Genomic DNA, 21,139 nt, shown 5'->3' on the forward strand with positions numbered 1-21,139 from the left:
TTTGCACAAAGTAATTGTGCAACAATGCGCATTTTCAAGACCTATAAAATCAGTTAGGTACACACTTTTTTATTGTCTAACGTAAAACTGTCCTATTTTAATATTTGAAAAAAAAAGGACGATATTGAAAATAATTGTTTCACCATTAGGGGAGAATTTGTGTAACATGGTATCACTCGTCTACACGCACACTTTCAAACCGTCCGCCATTGCAGTGTCACAGTTTGTCTTAAGTGACATTCCCTCTGTCAAATATATAACTCTATGGTCTAGAATTTCTAGAATAAAATCTAAATGTCAAAAAAAAAGCATAAGTAACAAAAGAAGTAGATAGTATTACATCGGAATATCCATTTCCTCATCAATAATCAAATATACCTAATAAATAAATAATCATTTCGAATAACAATTAATCCCACGTTGTAATATCATTCATGTAGTCTTGTGTGGTATAATAAGCTTTAGAAATAAGTTTACGCTTTCCATAATTCTTAAATTTATTAATAGATAATTCAGTAATATGGTTTGGAAGTTTATTATAAAATCTTACACAATTACCCATGAATGATTTTTTAATTTTATGGACTTTATGGAGCCGAGTGAAGGGCACTGCGAGCTTATGTTTATTTCTAGTATTAATATTATGAATTTCACAATTTTTCCTAAAATTTACAATATTTTTATGTACATACAGAATATTCTCATAAATGTATTGACAGTGCACTGTCATTATGTCAATTTCCTTAAATTTATCTCTAAGTGAGTCTCTATGGTTCATTTTGTATATTGCTCGAATAGCCCTCTTCTGCAGAACAAAAATGGTATTTATCTCTGAAGCACCGCCCCACAGTAAAATACCATATGCCATAATGCTATGGAAGTAACTAAAATATACTAATCGAGCTGTTTTCACATCAGTTAACTGACGGATTTTGCTCACTGCAAAAGCTGCAGAGCTCAGTCTATTCGAAAGAGTAGCAATATGGGGACCCCACTGGAGTTTAGAATCTAAAGTTATACCAAGAAAAACTGTACTATCAACTAATTCCAATTCCTCATCCTTCACAATGACACTTGTTTGCACATGCCTTACGTTACTACTAGTGACAAACTTAATACATTTAGTCTTTTTCTCATTTAACAGTAAATTATTAACATTGAACCAATTTACTACTTTTGAAATAGCATTGTTTACATCATTGTAAGCTTGTTGCTGTCGTTTGACTTTGAAAATAAGTGAGGTGTCGTCTGCAAACAATACTATATCATGGTGGGTCTTAACAAGGAATGGCAAGTCATTTATGTAGATAAGGAACAGGAAAGGCCCCAATATTGACCCCTGTGGTACACCCATAGAGACCAATGACCCAGGTGATCGCTGTCCATTCACATCGACCCTTTGTATTCTACCATTTAAGTAGGACTTAAGTAAATTCAGTGCCGATCCTCTAACTCCGTAATAATGAAGTTTCCTGATTAATGTTTCATGACAAACACAGTCGAAGGCCTTAGATAAATCACAGAAGACACCTAAAGCATCTCGTGACTCCTCCCAGGCATCGAAAATATGCTTAATTAGTTCAACACCAGCATCGGATGTTGAGCGACCCCGTGTAAAACCAAACTGCTTATTATGCATCAAATTATTAACGTTAAAATGTCGTACTAATTGAGAAAGAACTAATTTTTCAAAAATCTTGCTAAATGTTGGTAGCACAGATATCGGTCTAAAGTTAGTGGGGTCAGAGCTGCTACCAGATTTAAATAAAGGAATTACTTTACTATGTTTCATTAGATCAGGAAACTCGCCGCAATCAACACTGTTGTTAAATATAACTACCAAGTCAGGCGCTACAATTTCTACTAAGGATTTGACAGCATGGACAGAGACTCCCCAGAGGTCATTAGTTTTTTTGACATTAATTGATTTAAACGCCTTTATTACATCTGAGGTACAAACATGTTCAAAATGAAGGTCTCCACAACACTCTGGAGCGTTATGTTTTAATAATGTAACAGCAGATGAGGGTGATGAATTTAAATCCTTAGTTGTGGATACTGGTACCTCGATGAAAAATTTTTCAAATTCTGTAGCTACTTCTAAATTGGAATCTATAATTTTGTTATCAATGTTTAGTTTAAGTTCTTTAATTGTATGTTTCGAGCGACCAGTCTCCACATTTATAACTTTCCAGGTTGCTTTAACAATGTCGGAACTACTTTTTATTTTTTGACTTAGATAATTTCGCTTAGCTATATGACAATCTACTTTAAACTTCTTCGAATACTCCTTCACATGTTCTTTAAATTCATCACTCTGATTAAACCGCCGTTCCTCATATAAGGCATACAGTTCACGTCTTCTTTGACGTAAGTCCGCAGTAGCCCACTCACTAAAAACTGATGCACCACTAACTACGACCGATTTTGAGGTGAATATCGCATTATAATGATCCATAAAAGTGTGAAAGAATGAATTATACATACTATTAGGACTCATATCGGAAGACAAAAAGGGTAGCGCCTGAACTAAACTTAGCTTCATTCTTTCCACGCGGTCTGAGGTTACTGGTACAAAAGTTATTTGTTTTCTCATGGTATTTTTCCTTAATGCCTCAAATACCATTAATTGACCTAAGTGGTCTGATTCTAAATTGCTGATAACTTTTTTAGCAATAGGAAAAATATCTGTGAAAATATTATCTATACAGGTTGCTCAATATTTTCTGTCACACATTAACACCGTGACTGTAAATACGATATTTTTTTGTCTCTCGCTCATAAAGTTTCGAAGAAGTGGTGGGATAAAAGCGGTGCGTTTAGAAACTTGGAAATGAACGGTTTCGGTGCACTTCCGCCCGAGATGACCGCTGAGGGCGCTAGCAGGACAGTGAGAACTGTGGAGTTGTCTTGAGAACGTTACATTTTCATTTTATTTTATATGTTTTAATGTACAAGGTTTGGAACCTGGCGACGTGTCGCGGCCTCGCGATCGCAGACGACAGCTACAGCCTCCGCGTCGCCGCGTCGCGTTGCCGAGCCCGTCTTCGTGAAGCTGGCTATGTGTCGCCGGCTTCGATTTCTGTCGCTAAGTTCGAATGGTATTTCATAGAAATACATAGAAACTGGTCATGACGCGGCGACGTGTCGTCTGCAGTCGCCTCACTTCGCCGGGTCCCAACTTGTACCTTAATCTTTCAAGTGGTACTTATAGCTGTACGTCATTTTTGAGTTGTTAGAATTTCGATTTTATGTTAATTAGGTAATCAAATTTCAATTTTAAACGTAAATTACGTACGTAACGTAAGAAAAAAAAACAAAATGATGGTGTTATAGGCTGGTCTTTTTAGGATTCCATACCCAAATGGTAAAAACGGGACCCTATTAAGTACTAAGACTCCACTGTCCGCCCGTCTGTATGTCCGTCTGTCTGTCACCTGTCAGGCTGTATCTCATGAACCGCGATAACCTAGAGTCCTAGACAGTTGAAATTTTCACAGATGATGTATTTCTGCTGCCGCTATAACAGCAAATAGGTACTAAAAAGTACGGAACCCTCGGTGGGCGAGTCCGACTCGCACTTGCCCGGTTTTTTTGAAACCATTTCCCTATAGGTTAAACTTCAATCGTTAAAATAATTTTTACCACGTCTCCAATCCACCTCTGTTCCACCGTGAAGAATGTTATTAAGTGGGTAGAAAAAACAAGCTATCTCTATCAGACTGACGTGATAATTAGTAGCTTGGTCCGTCTGTGTCGCGCTGCACACCTAAGGTGACTTCGACAAAAACTAGACGTTGGTAAAAAACTTGACCGCTCATAGGTAGTGGCCGTTAATGGTGCTTAACATTAGCAGTGTGCAACTATGTATCCTTCAGTGTTTAGAACGGGTCTAGCGAGATTTATGTAATTTCATTATCTTTATTACCTTATACGACGTTTCAGCTGAGTTGCACCAGCAGCTGTGGTCACGTCGGATAATGTTAGTTTAACTCGGATAAGGTTAAAATAATGAAATAATATCGCGTTAGATCAGTTTTAATCATTTCATATGAGTAAAAAACGCGAGAGTTAGTGTTATATCCTTACTTAATATTATAAATGCGAAAGTAATAACTCTGTAAGTATATTTCCACTTCACGAACTGCTGAAACGATAAAATTAAAAACCAAGTCTCTTTCAAACCAATTTATATAAGAAAACGGCACTACAGTGTTGCCACTTTTTAATTTCTACTCTTTTTTGCCAAGCTGTACCTGTGTGCTAAGATAGGTACTGGTACTATAGGTAGGTACTTCAATTGAGTACTCGTAAAGAACATAGGATAAGTACTCTAAATTATTCACATTCATATTGTTTATAAAATTGATGATAACATTGAATTGAAAATTGGCACCATGCGGATCTCTAATACGTACGGAAATTATAAATTACCTTATATTTCTGTATTGTGTTATTTTAATTCATTAATGTTCTGTGTTTTAAAGCGATGCTTCTCCCACCAGGGGGCGTTCAGTGACCGCAGTTTTTTTTTTTAGGAATTATATTGTTTTCGTAATTATTTGCTTTAAATTTAATGGTTCTATTTTAATGAAGTTATTTATTTAATACGGTTAGATTTAACGATGACGCAATTCCAAGATAAAGACGTAATAAAAATGTCTTAATATGTTTAGTAATTTGTTACTAACTCCATTAATTCTAGGCTATTTTGTACAATACCAGATCATATATGACCATATATGATCAAGATCATTGTCAAGAGGGCGCTGTTATTCTCATGTACAGGATGACAGTTCAGTCAGGCGTGGCTCACTCCGCGATTTCGTCGCTTTGCTACAGGTAGCTAAAAGTACATCCGTTCCACACCAATTTTGGTGGCTAGCCATAAGCTAGTTTTTATGTTGCTGGATTCGTCGATCTATGAACTCAAAACAGAAACGGCCGTTTTAACTTTATACGCATAGATTGACGAATCCAGCAACATAAAAACTAGTTTGATGTAGGTACTCAAAAGGTACTTAAATACAAAATACAGTAAGTAGCGGCCCCCTTTTTTAAATACCTATCGTTAAATTTAAATAATCACGATTATTTAGCAGTGGCGCTAGGGTGCACGTTGATGGGCTCTTAATCGTCATTATTATTGACTCTTCTTTGCTCTTCCTAACCTTATTAACCTAAGGTCATCAACCGACGTCTATACCATTACCTCCATATTAAAATAAGTAGTTAAACATTATTGAATCATCCTTATAATCATATTTTTAAATACTTTCCCAATAAAATTCTCACAAAACCCGGAGCAACCGCGTTCGTAGATAATAACAGGCAGGTTATCCGACAAGGACGGCTATATGGAGGTGTGACGAGTGTGAAAGAGAGGCTAGAGTCATAAATATAACGCAGCTGGGTTCTTACCAGATATCTTTTTCTTCCAAAAACGAGGATCGCTGGTCGTTTACGGGTACGCTTGTACAGTCGCGGGCGAAAGTTTTATGGAGTTTTAAATTTATTAAAACGTATTTAAAACTGGGTCTATCGAGAATTCACTTTGTTACCTTTATGTCCGACGTTTTGACGCAGTTTCCATTGGTCGTGGTCGCTGATAACTAATGTCCCAGCGAAATGTCAAAAGAGCTTTGTGTAACTACCTGACGAATAGTCTATGAAAAAGTTTGGGGAAAAAGCAGTAGGCATCACAATTTCAAACCACCCGCCACACATATGTAAAGTAATTATTGTCAATAGTCCGACACGCAACACTATTTACACTTTATAGGTACCTACTTACTAAAAATGAATTCTGTTTACAGGTGAATAAAATTATTTTTTAGTATAAGGTGGCCAATTATTCAACAGTTGTTTAAAAAACAATACACTCTTTTTTTTGGGCGGTCGTGTAAAAAAACCCTGACATTCGCCAAAGTCTCCCAGCAATCCTGACAAAGGACTAAAAATCCTGATATGTCAGGGAAAATCCTGACGTTTGGCAACCCTATTTGCGAGTATGTATCTATGATATCTTCCTCCTATACTTATTTTGTATACAAAACGATACATATACAAATGATTAGCTCTTTCGCGCCCGCCAGTCCAGTAGCAACCAGCCAATAAATCTGGATAGGTCTTATTGGTAGCATGCGATATCGCTATATCATACGTATTTATGTTTTATTTCATTCCTCAATCCTGGTCATAGGTGACATAGTTAGGCAGGGCTTTATACCGGTATGAAGTTTCCTTCCTGGTTTTCTATACAAAACGATACATACACAAATGATTAGCTCTTTCGCGCCCGCCAGTCCAGTAGCAATAGCAACCAGCCAATAAATCTGGATAGGTCTTATTGGTGGCATGCGATATCGCTATATCATACGTATTTATGTTTTATTTCATTCCTCGATCCTGACATACTTAGTTATTTGAAATTTTTGGATTATAATTTTTGGATATTTGAAAAGTAGGTAGGTAGGTACCTATAACTTATTTCTCAAGCAGATACGTCTCCAATACCAAACTAAACATTTTTGTAAAAATTCACCGTTTTGGGCAAAATTCGATCTTGCGTCGTTTTAAAACACCGGTACAATCATTCCATTACTTACTTTTAAAAATTATTACGTACTTACACCTTAGCGTGACCCACAGAGCCATCTACCGTAGTTCGAGTAGGTACTTCGAGTCTTGTCGGAAGAGGAGAGTTTTCCCATTTTCCTTTACTTATTTTTTGTTTTTTTCTACAGGCGATTTGTCTGCTCGTTTGCTTCGAAAAAAAATGTGTATTCATGCCGGGTGCTGTTTCTAGACAGTCTAACTAGATCTAGATTATTAATAAATTTTCTCGGAACTTATATGCGAAATATTATGTAGCTTTAACTTTAACAATATATCGCACATAAGTTTCGCAGAAATCGCGAAGCGTCTGGTTGACGTAACTGGTGACCGAAGAGCTGGCGGCTACCTCGCACAACGTATCAGCATTGCGATACAGCGAGGAAATGCCGCCAGCATCCTTGGTACAATGCTAGTTATTAATTTGGTTTAGTAGTACCTGTGTATATATTGTATGTAAATAAATGAAAAAAAAAAAGTTTCGTAGTAAATGGTATTCCGCATGTTTATGCCAAGTTTCATGTAATTTAAGCATGACGTTTTAAATTAAAAGCGTAACTTCCATTGTATGGAAGTGGTTTTTTAGCGGCGGCTTCGTGTGATGTGACTAGAGATGCACCAGATATTCGGTTACTATTCGGCCGTTATTTTAAAATATGGCCGGATACCACATTGACCCACTATCCGGCCGGATACCGGATAGTAACTTTGCTTGATTTCGGAGTAAACAAATTGGATTTAAGAAACAGTCACGGTCATAATCGTACTCGTTGTTTAAATTTTGAAACAATTTAATTATTCCACTCACTTGCACTGAGCACTCATTTCTAACCTAGAAATGAGTCCGCGCGAACGTTCACTACGTGACGGATCAAAACCTGCACAATGCGCACCTGAAAAACCGAAATGTAGGTATAGTTCCACCGGCCGGCGATGGTCAGGCCGAACATCCGGTATCCGGCCGAACAACTACCCGTTGCGTCTCTAGATGTGACCCTACTCACCCGCGCTTCCAACCAATGATAACACAAGCCTGGTTATAATTAATCGCTACTTAGACGCGTGCGCATCTCTCGCCGCATTCCACAACGTCGTATCTCCATACTACTTTACATAACACACCGTCTTTTCTCACCCGCATACCGGTTACGCGGTCGCCGTTCTAAAAGGGCGTAACTCCATACTTACTTCTATAATTGTATTACCGTTTTCACCCGCATCTCCTGTACGCGGTCGCTGTTCTAAAAGGGCGTAACTCTATACTTACTTCTATATTATATTGTCTTTTTTGTATTGAACGTTTGTAATGGAAGATCGAGTCATGTTCTCATTTGCCTCTTCTTGTACTTCGTTATATGTAGTATGAAAATTGAACGGTAGTTTCCTTGATATGCAATGAGCGAGTAGCTTGTAATTATTATAGTAAGGTGATTGGGTTGGCTAGTCCGGTCGACGGAGATGTTAGTCCGATCAATGATTTTTTTGTATGATAAGCCTGACACTGACTGATATATTCCTTATATATGATCACGCGCCATGTTGCGGAATTTCACTGGAACTATTTTTACAACCTTTTATTTAGTTTCACCTGACCGTTGTTCTGTAATCAAATCTTGCAAGTTAAATTTGATCCACTTCCCGGTTTCCGATTGAGCTGACATTTTGCATATATGTACTTACGTATGGTAAGTCGGGTGACAATGCAATATTATGGTGTCATAGAACTTATCTGATGATGGAGACCAGAGGTGACCATAGGAACTCTGTGATAAAACAACGGTTTTTAGAATGGTCTCGATGAGTATTAATTGCCTGTGGAAAGAAAAGTACAGTCAGCGATAAAAGCTTGTACCAAAAATGAAATTTTTGCCAAAAACTTATTTTCATAATATACTGAACCACAGAATAAATAATAGTACTAGGTACAGAAGACTCTTTCTCTAACAAAACGCGTCTGTTACGATCAGGACAGGTATGGCCGCTAGGTGGCGACAGCGCCACGCGCGGCTTATGGCTAGCCACCAAAATTGGTGTGGAAGGGCTGTACTTTTAGCTACCTGTAGCAAAGCGACGAAATCGCGGAGTGAGCCACGCCTGACTGAACTGCCACCCTGTACATGAGAATAACAGCGCCCTCTTGACAATGATCATATATTACTGGTCAGGCTTTACCGTCGCTCATGGGACACTTGCGTCATCAGTGAGGTTGCAAGTGCATTGCCGGCTTTCAAGATGGGAGTACGCTCTTTTCTTGAAGGCACCTACGACCATCAGCTTCCCTGGTAGGGTGACCAACTGGGCTAAAGCTAATTGGAATGTTTTTCTTGGTACAGTTTCTTCTTCAGCTAAATTGCAGGATGAACTGTCTCCCGCGGAATTTTCGGACCGATACAACCTTCACGAAAAGAGCCCATCTTGAAGGCCAGCCACGCAATTGCAACCCCTATGTTGCATGACACCTGTGATTGCAATTGCTTCAGGCGATTTGTCTGTTCGTTTGTCTTATATCATAAAAAAAGCCACTTCAATAGGGGATATTACTGCAATGTTCTGCCGCCAGAGTTCAGCACTACCGACTCTAGTAAATTCATAGACTAACTTATACATACTGTGCCTTAAACTGTTTTTGACAAGTTTTCACAGACAATAAAATATGACATTGATGCATCAAGGCGGTTTGTTAACAACGGCCTACCGGTAGACGCGAAAATCGAAATTTAATTATCTGCCTCTTTATCGCTCGAATATGCAAGAGTGATAGAGAGTCAGAAACCGAACTTTCGATTGTCGAGTTTCACGGTAGGCCAATTGACGTAGTGACGCATGATGTGTCATTGATGTTTGTTTACTGTATGTGCTATAAAAAAAAAGTTGTGCTACCTACGCAGAGCTTTGCCTAATATTCCCTATTATTTGAAACCTAAATGGATCAAATTTAACTTGAGCGTTCTGCGCACATTGATAGGTATAAAGTTGAAACCTAACCTTCTAGTTAATCCACTTAATTTGCAATTTGTATTAATGACTCGTAACGTTTATCTTTCGATTCGTTTTACATCGTTTTCGCGGTACCGCGGCCCGGTAAAGTGATACGACACAGGTGCTTTCATAGGCTAAGAGCTGTAGTCACGATTAGGCTATAGCCTCGTAAGTCCCCGCGTACTAGTACAAGTACAAATAAAAATCGAGTTATGAACTCTTATAGAAATAAAAGAGAGTTCCAAATTCAAAAGCGCAAACATTGGCTTAGGTCTTAAGGGGCCCACTGATTAACAGTCCGCCGGACGGTATCGGCCTGTCAGTCAGAACAAAATTTTGGCAGTTCCGAACAACTGACAGGCCGATACCGTCCGGTGGACTGTGAAGCGGTGGTGGCCGAGTGGATATGACGTCCGACTTTCAATTCGGATGTCGCGGGTTCAAATCCTGGCTCGTACCAATGAGTTTTTCAGAACTTATGTACGAAATATCATTTGATATTTACCACTAGCTTTTCGGTGAAGGAAAACATCGTGAGGAAACCTGCATACATCTGCGAAGAAATTCAAAGGTGTATGTGAAGTCCCCAATCCGCATTGGGCAAGCGTGGGGACTATAGCCCAAGCCCTCTCGCGCATGAAAGGAGGCCTGTGCCCAGCAGTGGGACGTATATAGGCTGAAATGATGAGGGTTCCGTACCTCAAAAGAAAAAAACGGAACCCTTATAGGATCACTCGTGCGTCTGTCTGTCTGTCCGTCTGTCACAGCCTATTTTCTCGGAAACTACTGGACCAATTAAGTTGAAATTTGGTACACATATGTAAATTAGTGACCCAAAGATGGACATGTTTTTTTTATAATTTTAAAATACATAGGTTCGAAGTTATTTAAGAAAATAGCCAAAAAATTGCCAAAATACACAAAATAGTTCTTTACCTATAGATGACAGGTAAATCTATTAGATATGTGCAGTCAAGCGTGAGTCGGACTTATGTACGGAACCCTAGAAACGCGAGTCCGACTCGCACTTGGCCGATTTTTGGAAAAGTTCTCGCCACTATTATACTTAAGGCTCAGATTCATTGGTCGAAGCGCATTCCGGGTGCGGGAGATTTCCACAAAGTTTGCCATTATGAGTTTCACTAGTTGTTATACCGCCTTTACTGTGTGCGCGAAGTCAACCCACGAAAGTTATCGACCGAGTTTTTAATTTAATTTATTTCAGTATATTATAAGCATTACAGTGTTATACCAAAGCACTTACATACTAGTACTAGTTACACAATTTCTTTCGTATTTACTCTCAACTAGCGACTCGCCTCGGCTTCGCACGGTAAACCTAAACAAATTATACACCTAAACCCTCCTCAACAATCACTCTATTGTTCGGTGAAAACCGCATGAAAATCCGTATAGTAGTTTTTGAGTTTATCGCGAATATACAAACACACAAACAGACAGAGGCGGCGAGATACTTTGTTTTATAAGATGTAGTGATGTGTAGTGATAATAAATAATTGCAGTTTTACATTGTCAACTCTTAGAGCTGTTTCCCACTGACTGTCGTCCAGTTTTTTGCGGGTACGGTTTTTTGCAGGATCCAGTTTTCTGTAGTATGAATGCAGGATCCCGCAAACAGAATCCTCGTGTGAAAGTTACTATTACTACACTTAATACTACTAACACGGGATCCTGCAAAGAACCGTACCCGCAAAAAACTGGACGTCAGTGGGAAACAGCTCTTAGCCTATGAATGCAACAAGATTATCACCACACGTAAATACAGGGTAACTGCGAAGTTATAGCAATTTATTAATACAAGGAGCATGTTACGGAAGGCTTCTCCTTACCGATTATAGTGAAATAGTGCATATTACCTAGGTAGTCTAGGTATAAAATATCTATCTAGTACTTATGAGTGAAACGTTCAAAGAACTCCGGTTAATTGCAGTAATGTAAATTAATAATAGTTATTTGTACAACAAGAGATCAAAGTTTGATATTTCTTCGAGTGCTTATTTTGAGTCCCGTGCAAGCGAAAGATTCTATAATAGATTCACGAGAGTAGCGAGTGAATCTAATTTAGAATCTTGAGCGTAGTAAGGGATTCAAAAGCGCACGAGATGTAAATAACTTTGATCTCGTGTAGTACTTACACAAAATTTTTCACCCTAAGGAGTGAGAACATACCTAGAGGGAAAGGATAATAGAGCCCAAGTATATCGAACTTGTATTAGACCCCGCATGTTGAAATGACATTTGACTATAAAGGTCACTTGAATGTCATTTTGTCTCACTCAGTGAGCAAAATGCGATTTTGCTCACTGAGTGAGACAAAATGACTCAGTGAGCAAAATCGCATTTTGCTCACTGTTTTTAAGAAGCAAAGTACCCTTGTTCGAGCTGCTGAGGTGAAAAAGTCATTTACTATCCCCCTTATTCATAAAAGCACTACAAACCTCAATTAGCTAATGATCGTTTGTCTTTATCTGTCATTTTGACTTATGTATTTGTATTGAAAGGTAAGTATAAAACATAATTTAACTAAATCAGGTCCGTAAAGTTTTATGAATAAGGGGGTGTAGGTATAGATATACATAGTTATCTAATGTTGAACCCGGAACCATCGGCTTCATAGGCAGGATCACTACCCACTAAGCTAGACCGGTCGTCAAAAAGATGAATAATGATCAGATTGATCAATGATCAGTGATCGTTAATTTTCCAGCAATTTTGGTGCAGCATAGTAAAAATAAAGGATTTTCTTCGAAATTTTTCTAGGAAGAGGATTGGTTAAGGTTAATATTACTGTTATTAACCCTAATTATCTATTCCACCTAGAGTAGGGCATACAGATGCTTTTAACCAACAATGCTGCACCTAAATTGCTGGAAAATTGACGATCACTGATAATGATGATGATGATGAGTGTGTTGGATTTCTACGTAAACACGTACTCAATAAGTTGAAGCGCTTCCGAAAGAGAGTGCAGTCTCTTTCATAACCTGGCTCTACAAGAGGGCATCAAAACTTTTTAACTAAGCTGCTGTTATGAGGACATAACATAACACCAGCTAGTATAGTCTGATCTCTAATTACATGTTACTTATTTCGTATCTACGGTCCAAATAATTCCAAAGCCAACTTGTAAAGCATTCGTTGAATAGGGGTTGAATGGCCTACAGTATGGTGTTAGATCCCATGGTCAATAAAGTGGTGAATCGATAGGCCATCACCTTGCCGCCAATTAGATGGGACCTACTCTATATTGTAAAGGTTTGTTTCATTTGGTACCGGCACAGAATAAATAATATGTAGTACTATATAGGTACAGACGGCAGAAGGTTCACTGTCTAAAAATATGCGTCTATTATGAATTTAGGGTTGCCATACGTCAGGATTTGTCCGGACTTGTCAGGATTTTTGACTCTTTGTCCGGATTGCGGCGGGACTTGGCAAGTGTCAGGATCTTTAGGAATGACCTCATAAAAAAAAGCGCGGGGAGGGGGCTACGGGGTCAAGCACGAAACACGGGGGAAAGGGAAAGGTAGATCCACGATACAGTACACCGCAGAGCGCAGCGCGCCGCCGGGGCGTCGTTCAAGCTACGCCAAATCTCTGTTATAAGAAATGTCATGATTTTTAGGGTGATGTCAGGATTTTTATCAGGCCATTTAATTCTTCCATATGGCAACCTTAATTATGATAGATATGACCGCAAGGTGGCGCAAGCGCGAGCAGGCATCCGTTCCATAGCAGTGCGCGGCAACTACTACTGCTAGACACCAAAACTGGTGTGGTCGCATGTAGGTACTTGTAGTGACGCGACGAAATCGCGGAGTGAGCCACGCCTGGTACCAGTTCAATTGCTGTTTTTCATATGAAATGGTAAAAAATACCCTTAGGTCAATGTGCTGGAGACAATCGACCGTCTGTCAGGAGTATCAGGTAATACCGTCTACAAGCTCTTTTATAGCTTCTAATGTACTACACATACTTCACTTACACTTCACTTTCTGAAATAAATAAATAAATAAATAAAATAAACACTTAAGGGGCCCACAGATTACCAGTTCGCCGGACGATATCAGCCTGTCAGTTAACCGCAAAAGGTGACAGTTCCAAACAACTGACAGGCTGATATCATCCGGCGAACTGGTAATCTGTGGGCCCCTTTACAGAACAAAGAGTTTACAGAATGTCGGTAGAACAGAAGGAGCGAAGCTTTTCGATGCTGTTTGTATATAGGTCTTCTGGTAGATGGAGATAGATTTATTTCATTTGAGTAGGTATTATGAGATATGGGCCCAAAGTGGTCCCAAAGCTCCGTAAAGAAAAATCTTCAACTCCACACTCGCTAATAGACTCCTTTTGAACAACGGTGGCTCCAAGTGGCCCACACCCACTGGAGAGTTTTTTCAACCGACCCCGTGGATTTACATAAATTCCTCTACTGTGACACGTTACTCTTATCAAAATGTTTATTTTTTCAACCTAACCCTCTTAATAATACTGATCACTTACTTTTAAGACCGGTTATACCTGCAGTATAGACAGAGTTATATTCTTATATTATAAATATAGATAATAATCTTTCATTGGATTAGGCTTTGGTATTTAATGTGTAGATAATCAATCTAAGGCTTTTTTAATGTTTGGTACGTAATTAATATTTGTCTTGTAATAATTTGTGATAAATATTTTGAGTATCAAGCGAATATTTTATGGATTTAAAATCTTTACATGTTTGCCAGCTGTTAGGGAAAGTTTTTATGTAATGTTTGGTCAATTTTAGTAAGTAGGTAGGTACATACCTATTTTTATGAGGTGCCTATTTTTGTTGGCATTACCCCAGAACTTAGTGGTCGAGCGGGTAGTGGTACATAGGTAGGTAGTAGTTAACACAGAGTAGGTAGGCAAAATCAAAATAGCGTCCTACGATCTTAAAATTTCTTAGATACCTGTCCTGAAATTATATTTAGGACAATTATTATATTTAGGACAGGTTAGCCGAATAACATACGAACACACATCAACAACCGAGATGCCCGAAATCAAATACCGAACATAAATTGTTAAAACCGGCCAAGTGCGAGCCGGACTCACCCACCGAGGGTTCCGTACTTTTTAGTATTTGTTGTTATAGCGGCAACAGAAATACATCATCTGTGAAAATTTTAACTGTCTAACTATTACGGTTCATGAGTTACAGCCTGGTGACAGACGGACGGACGGATGGACTGCGGAGTCTTAGTAATTGGGTCCCGTTTTACCCTTTGGGTACGGAACCCTAAAAAGCAATTCTAGGATTCCAATGAAGGTATTTACTATTTAACTATACCTGACCTATAAGTATACTAGTGTCATATTACCCATTTAGCTCATGCGCATGGTCCCACGGTTCTGCGCACTCTGCCGTCATCATAATTGCAGGTGGTTGATAAACAATACTTATATAATACGTTCGTTTTAATCACGTTTTACATTTTGTGTTATGGGAACTGAAATACGATAGGTTTTATAGTTGATGAATCTATGTATTTCATTGATGAAGGTACCTATTACCTACCTACTAATTTGAAGAACTTGTAGCCTGGGTAACGAAGACTTTTAAGGCTAAGCATAAGAGCCAAGTACCTATCAATGTAATTTTACATGGAATCTATTTAACTAATATTGATTGGTTTGGTTAGACTATTTTACTTACCCAATTTTGAGATACCTACATAAATGGTTCATATAGTACCAGGCGCATACCTTTGACGGGGCGATGTTATATGCTTACGATAAACAGACATAGATGTTTTTGTGGCAAAATAAAGTGATTGACAAAATGAAATATCGACATGTCTGTTATCGATGTTACCTCAACGTTATACTTAAATATTTACAGTGGAAACTGGATAAGTGGAACCTGGGTTAGTGGAAAACCTCTTTAAGTGGACCCAAGTTCTCGGTTCCAGTCCCTTGGCAACGAATTACCTCTATAAGTGGAATTTTGGGACCTCTATAAGCGGAATCCATTTTTTCGAAAATTTCTTATTTTTACCTCTGTAACTGGAAGCAGCCGTCTCCGAAACCTCTATGAGTGGAATAGCTCGGCGTTATAAAATTTGTATTTTTAATAAACCGTCACAAGGAGGGTAGTTTGTTTCGTTCATTATGGTTCGTGTTTTAACTACGTATTTTGTATGAGATCACACATCGTTCAGTTTTTTTTGCATTAAAGTACAATCGGTACATTGATTTATTTAACCATACTGGTTTCTCGTGCATAAATAAATATTAGGAGTGATTTAGTTTTTGTAATTTTGAAAATTGTATACGAGTAGGTACTGTGGATTATTTACAGTATTGCTTTTTTTAAAGTCAGGATTACATACCTATTTTTGTTAATACATACATATCTACATACATATTTAATAAAAGATGATTATTTAAGTCTTGATCATACCATACGTGACCTCTATAAGCGACATTACTAGCATCCACAACCTCTGTTAGCGAGAGCCTCTGTAAGTGAGAAAATGTTTTATTTGAACCTGGTTTAGTGGAAAACTGGATAAATGGAAAACCTGGATAAGCGGGACTAAACAGCCGGTCCCTTGCGATTCCACTTATCCAGTTTCCACTGTATTACATTTTATTCGGAGATATTGATATAAGAAGCTACCGCGAAATAAACAACACGTTCGATATCTTCTTCTCTTTTGATACAGTTTACGTTTTAATTTTTAAGTGCTAAATATATGTAATCAAGAAATCGGCGCTTTGTAATTTATTTGCATTATTGAAATTTCTCGGTAACTTAGGCTACCTATAGAGCAAGTAGAAATTACATATTTTAAATAAATATAAATATAATATCGATAACAGATTTATCGATGTTCCATTTTCTCAATCACTCGTTTTTGCCACAAAAACTTCTATGTCTGACGATAAAGCATGGTTTGATGTCTCGTTTTACTCAACGTCTTAAAATGTCTTGTTGATTACTCTTTTGTCCATTATTGCCAATCATTCTTTACAGAAGTCTAACAGTTAATACCTCGTTACCATTAAACTATAGTGTGTACAAGGTACAAGTTTATTAGCCTAGGCGTTCTCAGCCCGGAATTCTACCACCCTGGGGCATACCAGGAATCACGGACATCACAGCATAGATGAGTCTCTGAGTGAGAACTAGATAAATAGAACCCGTCTGCTGAAACTAAATAACCGGCCAAGTGCGAGTCGGACTCGCGCACGAAGGGTTCCGTACCATTACGCAAAAAACGGCAAAAAAACGCGTTTGTTGTATAGGAGCCCCACTAAAATATTTATTATATTCTGTTTTTAGTAGGTATTTGTTGTTATTAGCGGCAACAGAAATCATCATCTGTGAAAATTGCAACTGCCTAGCTATCACGGTTGATGAGATACAGCCTGATGACAGGCAGACGGACAGCGGAGTCTTAGTGATAGGGTCCCGTTTTTACCCTCACCTTCGAACTCACTCAAATACTTACCGGTCATGGATATCACAAAGCCTATCTAGCACGCTTCCACATCACCGACACTGATACCTGCCCATGCGATGACACAACTCCACAAACTATCGACCATCTCCTCAAACACTGTCCCAAATATTCATACTTCCGCTGTGACCACGAGTTTCTCTGTGAACTACATCAAATAGACCCATATGATATATCTAAAATAATAGAAAAAGAAATAACAAAAACATCGTTCGAAAAATTCATAAGTAAAATAATAAACACACTTAAAAAATTTAATAACACATAAACATGCTATATACTATAATATGTTATATACGTAAATAAAGTGCCTAATATATATGCATATATAATTATATTTATAATATTTTATATATCTAAATAAACTGCATAATAATACATTCATAAAAACTAATGAAACGAAGTAATAATAGTTATAGGCCGCCCGTATTGAAAGCGAGGACCTACAACTATAAAAATAGTAAAAAAAAAAAAAAAAAAACCCTTTGGGTACCTACGGAACCCTAAAAACAATCATTGCTTCGTCGGTGAAGTTAACAATCGAATTCAAAATGAACAGTAAATATTACTCTTTCAGTATTAACATTTTTAACCTTTATACCTAGCACGTACCATTGAAGGGTGTTAAAGGCCCAAAAAGGCATCACTTTAAAAACAAAGGGGTTAAGGACGATTCACGCTAGACCGGGCCGGACCCGAGCCGAGGCGTCTGACACGTCACTTTCTGTGACGGCTGATCAGTGATCACGTGGTTTCCATAGAAAACGAAGCGGCCGGGCCTAGCGTGGGTCATCCTTTACTCGTAACCGTGTTATTATTTTTTGTGCGTGTATAATTATTGTACGTACGCCCACACTGTTAACTGTACATTGGTGGACCTGATGCCTTTTGTAATAAGGTCCACAGATGTACAGATAGGAGCGTTGCTGTTTGTACCTGTTAATTAATACAGAAAAATATGTTTCATAACTAAAATTCTTGACCTTTTCCGTTTTGGTGTGGAGTCCGTTGTGTGACGAGTTCATTTACCGCGACGTGGCATTATTTATGCAATTATTAATTAACAAGACATAAGTAATTAAATGGTCATTTATGACCATTTAGCTACATACAATCTGCAAACAGGGAGAGATGGTGGGAGATCGTGCGAAGAGCTGTGTCCGCCTCTACTACCGATGCGGACGCCTCTATTACGTGACCACCAGTGATCGTTAATTTTCCAGCAATTTTGGTGCAGCATAGTAAAAATAAAGGATTTCCTTAATTTTTTTTCTAGGGAGAGGATTGGTTAAGGTTAATATTACTGTTATTAACCCTAATTATCTATTCCACCTAGAGTAGGGCATACAGATGCTTTTAACCAACAATGCTGCACCAAAATTGCTGGAAAATTAACGATCACTGGTGACCACTGACCACGACCGCTCTGTCAAGAGCGATACGACAAAGAAGAAGAGCTACATACAAAACTTCTATCTACCTACTCGCTCTATTTTCTTAAACATATCATACATAACATATTAGCTTTTATATTTAACTTGCACTGTTAGTATGTATGTAGATATGTATTTATCTAGTGTGAGTCAAATCTTACTATCCGGGAAATGTCCGGATTTTGGGTGATGTCCGGACTTTTGTCAGGATATTTTTTTTTCACTGACAACCCTAGGGGCTGTCCATAAATTACGTCATCGATTTTTGACGATTTTTGACCCCCCCCCCTATAATCATCCAAAAATCATGCTTCAAATGACCCCATTTCCTCCTACTTCATGCTACCGTCATCCGATGTCCAGACCCCCCCCCCCCCCCTAATTTGAAATGACGTAATTTATGAATAGCCCCCTACGCATACTGCGCATACGCAAGTTGCCAGCCAATTGGTACATTTGAAGATATGTAATGATTAACAACTTAGTTATACATAGTTTGTCAAAGGACTGTCCCATTTCAAACATAGACAGAGAGAATCATACTATCTTTGTTTTACACTAGCATTAGCACCCAAAAGAAAAGGATGAGTAGGTATAGTTTTTTTTTGTTCTTATTTACTGACAAATTATATGTATTTAGGCGTACTAATTATACAGGTTGGTTTACAAATACGAATATCTCAATCAACATAATATAACCGTGACATTTGTACAATTTAGTCACAAGGCCACAAAAACAATTCAAAAACCACCGAAACGGCATAGCTCTAAATTATGCGACAAAGCATTTAAAAAAAGAACATTTGAAGGACCTTGTCCGTTTTAATCATTCGCGGGTCGAAAACCACGGCATGATTTTAGGAGGTGGCCGTAACGTTGACTCAGATATTGTTATTTCATTATAAATGCACAAAATGTCTTAATTAAAGATCAGAACCGGCATAATAACTCAGAAAAAATACACAGTCTTGACTCCAGTCCATTGCGCGTCCCTTTCTAGCGCTAGCACTCGAATTTTCCGTCTCGTTTCGCGCCAGACGAACTTGTAAATTGTTCTTTTTACGTAATGCCCAAAGCGAAACGTCGTATCTTTCGTCACATTTCTCAATTCAGGACTTTATTGCGCTAGTTTTAAAGTTCTTTTTAAAGTTTATTGGATTATTATGTTACCTTTAGTATACGGGGGCGATGATCAAGTTATCTCGCTCAGACAAAACAAAATACAGCACAAGTCCTTTGAGTATACGAGTTTAGTTGCTTTACGGCGATTGCTTTTTGTAGTCCCATCCCTTTTCTTAGAGCATTTCATTCGTAACGAAAACGGGTTCGATTTTGAAATCCTGCTTATCCCATTCCCATTCCAAGCGAAAGACAACTTTATACTTTTGATTTTGAGGTTATTTTCGCGTGGATTTTTGCGGGATTGAAAGTATGTTTGAATAGTTTTCGTAAAGATGTTACTGTCACGTCCTATCGATGCGATGGTTTCTTTTTTGTTGGCAGTGCTTTAAGTAAGACATACGGGTCTGTACTGCACTGGGTCTGTTGCATGATTCATTGGGCGAGTGATGCGATTTCACGCATTGCAATGACAGTTACATTCTTCCGTTAAGTGACAGTTACTGAAATATTAACCCTTTCTGTTTAGGTCAGTTAGCATTGTATAACCCTTTCTGTTTAGGCTAATTAGCATTGTCAGGCATTGTGAATAGTGATAAAACCTTTTCAACGCTACATCAGATTATTTGTGGGTATTTCAGTTTCAAAAAGTTGTTTGATCCTGAAACACACGCAGGATTTGAGTTTGTGAATGTCACATTAATATATTTGATACGAAAATGTGGAAAGTGTTACACATAAATATGTCCAATGAAAAAAAAACTGATTATAGTGCTGCTACTCCTGAAAATATTCATAATCTTTAGTCAGGAACTTTCTTTAGGAGTCTCTTCATTACATCTTCGCGGTTGTATTCTGAAGGAGCGTTTATAGGTAGCATTGGTCTATAATAATTGCAAAGATCACATAAGTTACCACTTAGCTCGTCCGACACCACCAACAATCAGTCCCAACTTCCTATAAATTAAAATAATATCTCATATTAACGAGCGCCTTAAAAAAGTCAGTTGTTCAAACTAGTTTATAGCTGGAAGCCATTTTCACCGTGTAATTATCAAAAAGGCGGCTAGATATTAAATTATTGCTTGCCTTAGCTAGAGGGTATATTATGGACTGGAAGATGCTATAGTTTATTTAAGATCAATACTCGGGTAAGGTCTTAAATCCGGTTCGGAGGACCAATGAACTTGCTATAAAGGCTAGTGATGATTTTATTTTCTTGCCTTTAGCTTCCAGTTAACGGAACGTTTTTTTATACAAAGATGGTAGTAAGAAACGCGTATTGCTTAGAGTGTCACATGCGCGTAGCCGTCCCTTAAAAAGTTTGGTAGTTTTTGCTACGTGGACAGTGGGGGTTACCCTTATTCATAAACGCGCTACAAGCCTCAATTAGCTAATAATCGTTTGTCATTTTGACTTATGTACCTTTTTGTAAGAAAGGGATAAAACATAATTTTACTAAATCAGGCCCGTAAA

This window comes from Cydia splendana, chromosome 22, assembly GCF_910591565.1.
Source record: "Cydia splendana chromosome 22, ilCydSple1.2, whole genome shotgun sequence".
NCBI classification, from domain to species: Eukaryota; Metazoa; Arthropoda; class Insecta; order Lepidoptera; family Tortricidae; genus Cydia; species Cydia splendana.